The sequence below is a fragment of the Poecilia reticulata genome, linkage group LG15 (assembly GCF_000633615.1).
Source record: "Poecilia reticulata strain Guanapo linkage group LG15, Guppy_female_1.0+MT, whole genome shotgun sequence".
Lineage (NCBI taxonomy): Eukaryota > Metazoa > Chordata > Actinopteri > Cyprinodontiformes > Poeciliidae > Poecilia > Poecilia reticulata.
In genome coordinates, this window is record NC_024345.1 from 10,437,870 (window position 1) to 10,444,896 (window position 7,027).

The 7,027-nt window shown below is 39.7% G+C and overlaps 1 long non-coding RNA gene across 1 annotated transcript in view; it reads left to right on the plus strand.

Moving 5' to 3' along the window:
- The first annotated feature begins 735 nt into the window (after nucleotides 1–735).
- LOC103476689 (uncharacterized) overlaps nucleotides 736–7,027 on the plus strand; it is a 24,395-nt gene continuing 18,103 nt past the window's right edge. Inside the window, exons 1-2 of the long non-coding RNA XR_535533.1 lie at nucleotides 736–812; nucleotides 4,448–4,563. This is a non-coding gene — a long non-coding RNA (uncharacterized LOC103476689). The remainder of the gene's footprint in view (nucleotides 813–4,447; nucleotides 4,564–7,027) is intronic.

The following is a 7,027-nucleotide window of genomic DNA, read 5'->3' on the forward strand; positions in this document are numbered from 1 at the left end:
TTTTTAGCTGGTTCTCAGTAGCCTTGGTCCAGGCTGTTTGTGTTAGCAGAAACTGTCAGGTGTGTTTACACTGGCCTTTCTACATGTGTGCTTAGGTTACTGTTTTTTGGGAAAAGCTGCCAAATGCACTTTCAGCTTGAAGAGTTTCACAACACTTAAAAACAGCTGAACGGTGGAGCTCAATGTGAGGAATCCTGTGGTAGAATAGGTTGTGTTTTAGTTTCTTTACTTACATGGGTTATATAAACAGAATCTGATTGAGCCCACTTCTCTCCAAGGGGCAAGCCCACCAGGAGATCCGTCTTCATCCCCGGATTAGATGTGACATTTAGGAGTCACTCTCTAGTCGTTCCTGTATGAAACTAAGGGCAGGCGATGGCAAAACATATCTAGTTTTATCGGTACATTCTAGACATGATCCGATTGTTAAATGCTGCGTCCTTGTCTGATTACCTGACCTCTTCCAATCACGTGCCGACTCTGTAGCAGGAAGAGTTATAAAGACGGGGGAAAGGTGAAGGTGGGCACATGTAGACGATGGGGGTTCATCACTCTAAGAGCAACGCATGAATCATAATAGATTTTGTTAAAGAGTAAGTAGGAGGGCAAACCTGTTGTGCTAATCCGCGGCTGAGCTAAATTTAGCTGTTCCCACCGGCCACAGAAACACGAGAAACACACGTGACAACCGGCCCTGATAAATTTAGAGGGAGGTTCAGGAGAAGCTAACGTCACCAGATGTGTAAACAGCAACAGCACGCGTCTTACAGGAGATGTCTGAGGATCCTATCCACCTGGACGTTGTTTGAAGAGTAAGTTTGCTTTTCTTTTCTTAAATGTATTCATGCCATTATTGCCACTGATGAAAAACTGGAGTACAACTCAGTCGGCCTCTAAAACTGATGGTCTATTTCCAATACCGTCACGTTTTTCTGCGGACATGTTCACTGATTAAATTAAACAAAAGGCTCCCTCTAGTGTCCGCAGCCGGTACACTTCAGTCTTCAATCTGTTTCTACTGAAGTTCAATCAGTGGGTTTTTATAAAAGGTGGACATAGTCACGACAGAGTACCAAACTGAGTGACCAATCACAGCATCTGATTTAATTCGCAAAAACAACAATAACAAAAGAAAACACCAGACTGAAAATATCATTTCTGAGAGCCATCTCTGGGCTTTTATAGGCTAAATAAAAAGTAAACAGCTCTGAACCAGAAATTAAGCCGAAGTTAGAAGAGAGACATTCGTAAATGTAATTTTTCACAACAGAAAACTTTCTGAACCGATGCCTACCGCAGATAACGTTTATAAGTTGGAACAGTGCAAATAACTTCCAGGGACAATAGATACTATTTATTGTATAATCATGTCTTTATGTATGATACTATTTCTCCCATGCTCTTAATTTTAGGGTCCTTATATATGATCTTCCTTTACTTTACTCGCAGTGACCTTGCAGTATAAAATTAACAGTAATCTCCAGGAATGTCACCTCTTAAATTAACTAAATGTTGCAGCAATTCTTTTATTTTTTTTTTCACCCTCTTTGGCATTTAATGTACTCTCTGTAGTCTCAGGAACGAAGTTACGTCTATGAAGCTGAGGTGAGGATAAATGAGAAACTTCAGATTGCTACCACTAGGTGGCAATGTAGGCGTGTACATATTTGCGTAGCTTTGCCATTTGTCTGCTGTCATCGTTTAAGGTTCACGTTATTAAAGCTACTTTTATTAAACGCAGCCTATCCACAAGGACAAACTGGGAATTTTAGAACTAAATAATTGTTATATGCTGTTAAATCATTGCTTAGTTTATCTAAAAACTAAACTATGGACAACCACTGCACTGCAGTCAGCAGATAGGCCCTTCCAAAGGTTCTCCTTTAATTACCTGCTGGCTAGATTTTATAGTTGGTTCATTACAATCAAATGAAGCCTTGATGGTACACTAATGACACAAATCTGTTGGAGGAAGATAAAAAAAAATCTCTCTTTAATCTGTTTCAGGAAGCCTGTATGCCCTTAAACTGGTACTCTACCGCAGCACATCTTGATGTCCAAAACTTTCAAGGTCTTTTGTGTTAAACTAAATTTTTGGGATTTTGTCCTGACAGACTAAATGTTGTTTCACCACAATGTGAGACATTTTCCATCAAGGTCTTAGAGTGTGTAATGTGTCAGACCTGGAATTTTGGCTTCTTTTTACAATTTTACTTGATTCTCCACATAGTCACATTCTTGAAACCACCAAGTTCTGCTGCAGCAGAAAAATATCAGTTTGATCCAGCAAACCAAGCAATTTAATTTTATCCTTTGTCCCTTGTTATTCAATACATAACTTACTTCATTTTTGAAGGTGCATCATTGGGATTTTCTGGGTGTGCATCAATGTTTCTGTTAAACCAAATAAATGAACTGAGAAAAGTCTATTTAAATGAAATATCCACCCATAATCAGGATAAATCAGTACTCTTCTGGCACAGTTCTACATTAACTTTTCTAAACTCTAGTGATGTAAATGAGTAATTGGCAGTAAAATGTTGCCAGCAAAGCTGATGTTTATTCCAGTTTAATCAGACTGACTGTAGCTGATGGCATCGACAAAAGGCGCTTATTTCTAAATTTAAAGTCTCATCCTGTTTATTTGACCTTTTCTTAAGTTTATGTTTTTCCAAGTAAAACTAACTTTTTTTCAGGATAAAAACTATATTCTGGGAGGGTGAGATTTTGACTCATTTCAAGTCTTAAAATCTAAATCCGTTGTTTGCAGAGTCTTTAGTTTCTGGTCTGTATATTAGGAGGATTACACAGAGGGTTGTAGATGGATTAGCTCCAAAATAACTCCAGAGTTATTAAAAGATTTTTGTTTGATGTCATCTTGGAAGAATAAGAAACAAACCTAAATAAACAAACAAACGGGGGGGGAGAAAGCAAGTCCACTAGGATTATAATTTTCACATGCTACGCTTATGTTAATCCTCTTCAACATTAACTTTTTAATCATCTCTAAAGTGACATAAGGAAGCTGACAGAAAGCAAGAGTCGGGATAACGTTCGCATTTCAAACTTCTGCTAAATCCTCTGCATAAATTAAAACATCCCGTGTCAGCCCTGCATCTGATTTATCGTCTCCCCTCTCGGGCTCTTTATACAGTTCGGCCAGTTTGCTGAAGCAACAGCATTGCAGCCAGGTTGTCATGGTGTCTGATTGTCCCGTATCATGTCACACGCCCCGTCGCAGCCAGACGTCCCCCCCCACCCCCCGCCCCGCTCCGTCCCTACAGCCAGCCGAGTGCTTGTTTTGACATTCAGCGCAGCAACAACAAGACGCTGGCAAAGGCGGTGGAAGCTGGTGTCGCCGTGGCTCCTCGTATCAAACATATGCAGGGGTTGAAAGCCAGGTCTCCAAGGTGACGAGATTATTCTGAAGCAGCGCAATCGAGTGATTGACACGTCATCTTAAACACATTGAGATGTCCCATGTCAGGGTTCCTAAAATAATTATTCTGCTACAAAAATAGCAACAGAAAAATCATATAATCAGAAAAAAACCCCCAACAACCTTCATTTCCCGTTGCCAGGACCTTAGCAACAGTTTTGACACAGGAATGGACGGATTAATTCAGAGTAAGAAGAAAACACTCATTAGCATCAACAGAAGGCGGTATTCATCAGGACGTGCCTCATTAAAACAACAACAGAAATATAGTTGTTGCACATGATATGGCTGTGAGGCATGTTAATATTTAAAAGATGAAGTATTTTCACATTGTGTCCTATACGATCTTCATTACACAGGACACTCTCAAGCCATCAAAAAAAACACAATACCATCCTTTAAATTTGAAGTGCATTTGCTTTTTGCTTCGTGATGAATGAAGCAGGCTTTCTAAGATATCTCAGATGTTGCAAAGGCCACATGAAGCTTGAGAGGTGACTGCTGTTAACCCGGGGAGCTCCTGCCTCCGTGGCGCAAAGCCCTCTGGGTTCAGCGATGTGAAAGGGAAAGCCGGAGAGGAGGCTCAGAGGCCAGGCGCGCTCACTCACCAGCATGGGGTCTCATCACTCTCTCCACACTTCTGCTGTCAGAGCTTTTGTTTCAGCCGCATCGCTCGGCCGCAAGGCCCCGCTTCCCAGGTAACTGTGAACTGCTGAGCTGGCTCTTCTGAGCGAAAACACGGTCTGGAAAAACCTGGATCGCCAAGAAGAAAGCGGCTCTAGAAAAGATCCAAACCGGGTCTTAGAGGTTTTCTCATGCTGTCGTCGCTCCAATTGGCTATTATTCAGGAATCTTCCCTTAATATGATAGAAATGAGTCAAATAAAAATTAGGTTATCTACTGCAAATGAAAATTTCATGCATCAGGTACAGGTTCCTGTAATAATTTGCCAATTTTTTGAAGCATTTTTTTCACTTGTTTTTCTTGTTTTTTTTGTTTTTTTTCCAGGATCATAAAGCACACCCACTTCCAAATAACCTCTGATGAGACGGGAAAGCAAGTCTGATACAGCGAAGAGGTGGCGCAGCGTGATACTGCTGGATCAAAGATCTGTGCTGACAGAGGTCGGTTTGGTACCTGTCACAGACATGAGAGATCATTAAAACGAAAAAAGTATCATCCTCCCCTGCAAAATACTCAAAACTGTATGTGCATGTTTATGTTTTATATCGTATATCGGATAAAATAAAAAAAGTTGTAAAAAAAAAAAAAGTTCAGGGGTTTTTTTTAGTGTGTATTTTAAATAATATGTGATAGGGATACACTAACCAGCCATTTTTGTAGGTACATCTTGCTAGTGTCGTTTATGGACACTAGCAATACCTTTGCTTTTTTGGTCCACAGTAGCACATAGCTACTGTGCTATCACAGCTACTGTGTGATAGCATCACACAGTAGCTGCAGCCGGTCGGAAGCAGATGTAGTAAATCGCTCATGTTGGCCACATCCAAAAAGGTGTTCAGGTAGATTTAGGTCTTCTGGAGTACATTTTAAGAAACCAGTTTGATCTAAACATTGCATGGCGCAGTATTTGTTTTACAACCTTCGGAAAGACGGGGTACCGTCCGGTCATGAATGCACAGAACTGCTGGATATTTACACTTTTTTTTTCTTTTAGACCAATCGCTATAAACCTGAGAGGTGAGCATGCATTAAAATCCCAGCAGGCAGCCATGTTAAGTTTATAGTCACCTCTTCGTCATATGTGATGCCATCAGAACTGTTATCTAAACACTGCCACAAATTTACAACAATTTCTGAAAGATAAAAATAAATAATAAAAACAATGCAGTCAAAGTAAATTTTTCAACCTACACCTGCAGTTTTTGGCATTGCATTTAAAAATTTCTAAGGTTAAAGGTCAAAGATTGCTTCTTAAAGTTCATTGCTAATGTTTTTCCTTCTTGGCTTTGTGTTATTGCTCCAGGCTGCAGAAAACACCCAAACTGATTCTTCTACAGAGTTTAACACACAATTTAGGATCTGAATCACTTTGGTGGGAGTCATTTAGGAGAATAATTCATTTTCCACGATAAGCTGTACAGTAGAGTGGTGGCTCAGACTTTTCCTTCATGTCCATTTTGGATATTTGATGCTGTCTCCTCTGATTTGTGGCTTTTTCTTTGGTTACTCTGGCTTCCTTTCCCTCCCTCATGCGTGTTGGATTGATGACTCTCTAGTGTCCCTCAGGACCGACTGCTTGTTTGTCTGTGTTGGCCCTGACATGTACGGGCAGTTTGTCTGGGATCCATCCGATCGCTCATATGGTTTGTCATTATCTCCCTGCAGCCCTAAGCAGACTTAAGTATGCACAGAAGATATATGTACATATAAAAGATTTTTTTTTCCTATACTATACACAAAATAAATGATGTTTCTATACAAGCTGTGACTTTTCTGCAGATTTCCTTTTAGCTGTATGGTTTAAAGGCAGCGACAGAGTCCATGAGAGCGAGTTGAATAAACTTTGTATTTAAGTCATTTCTATCTGTTCCTGAATCAATTTGTGAAAGTTAAAGTGGAAAAGTTTGTGTTTACACCTCCTCCGATCATCTCTGCTGAAAAGATGCTGCATAATAACAGGTTGCGTTCCTGAATCCTCCACAGACCGAAGATGGATTTTAACAACGTTGTGTCTTCTGCTTTCCTTCACACGTTTCAATTTGCGTTCACTGACTAGTCACATTCTCAGCTTACCCCCCGGAGTCCTGGCATATAGGGGGAGGGAGGGGAAAGCTCAATAAACAGAAAACTAGCACGTTGGACATTTCTGCAGGGACTCATGCTGTGTTTTTTAAATGTTCCTCTATTTTTTTTTTTTCATTTGTTTGTTTTAAATGTTTTAGCGTTCGCTCAGTAATTATCTCTGCTTTAATTGTCATCAGCAGAAATTGAAATGCTCTCTCTGCGAACACGATTGCCTGTTCTTTCAAGACTTTTCTTTCATGTTTAACTTTCAGGCCTTGGTAAGTAGAAAACCTTTTTTTTTTTTTTTTACTTTGACTAAATTGCACTCAGCAATCAGGTACAAACTTGAGATGTGTTTTTTCATTATTATAATTTTTTACTCTCTGTTTGGACTTCTGCTCTTTATTCACCATCCTTTTTTACTTGGTTGCTACATGTTGAAATGATGTGCTGGGAATAAAATAAACCAGTTCAGGAAAGTCAAAGACAATGCTTCGATTAAAAGCCGGCACCATGTGTTTCTGATTCCAAGTCGGCATTCTGCAACCTAAGATTAAGTGCCTATTGAACATTACATTAACACAAATATTAGTGTTTAAATGAGGAAACGAGCAGACACTCTTGGCCATTACCGACCTAATGACGGAAAAGCCCTTCAGTGCATAACAGGACCAGTGATGTATGTTGTATAACCTCTTCTCTGCTGCAGGTCCAAACTGCAGTCATTTTGGTTCTGGTTTAACTGATGTACAATCTCATAACAGGTCAGATGAATAATTTTATAACTCCATTTTATTTAAGAACATGCCCTAGAAAATTTAATGTTTTCATATATATATA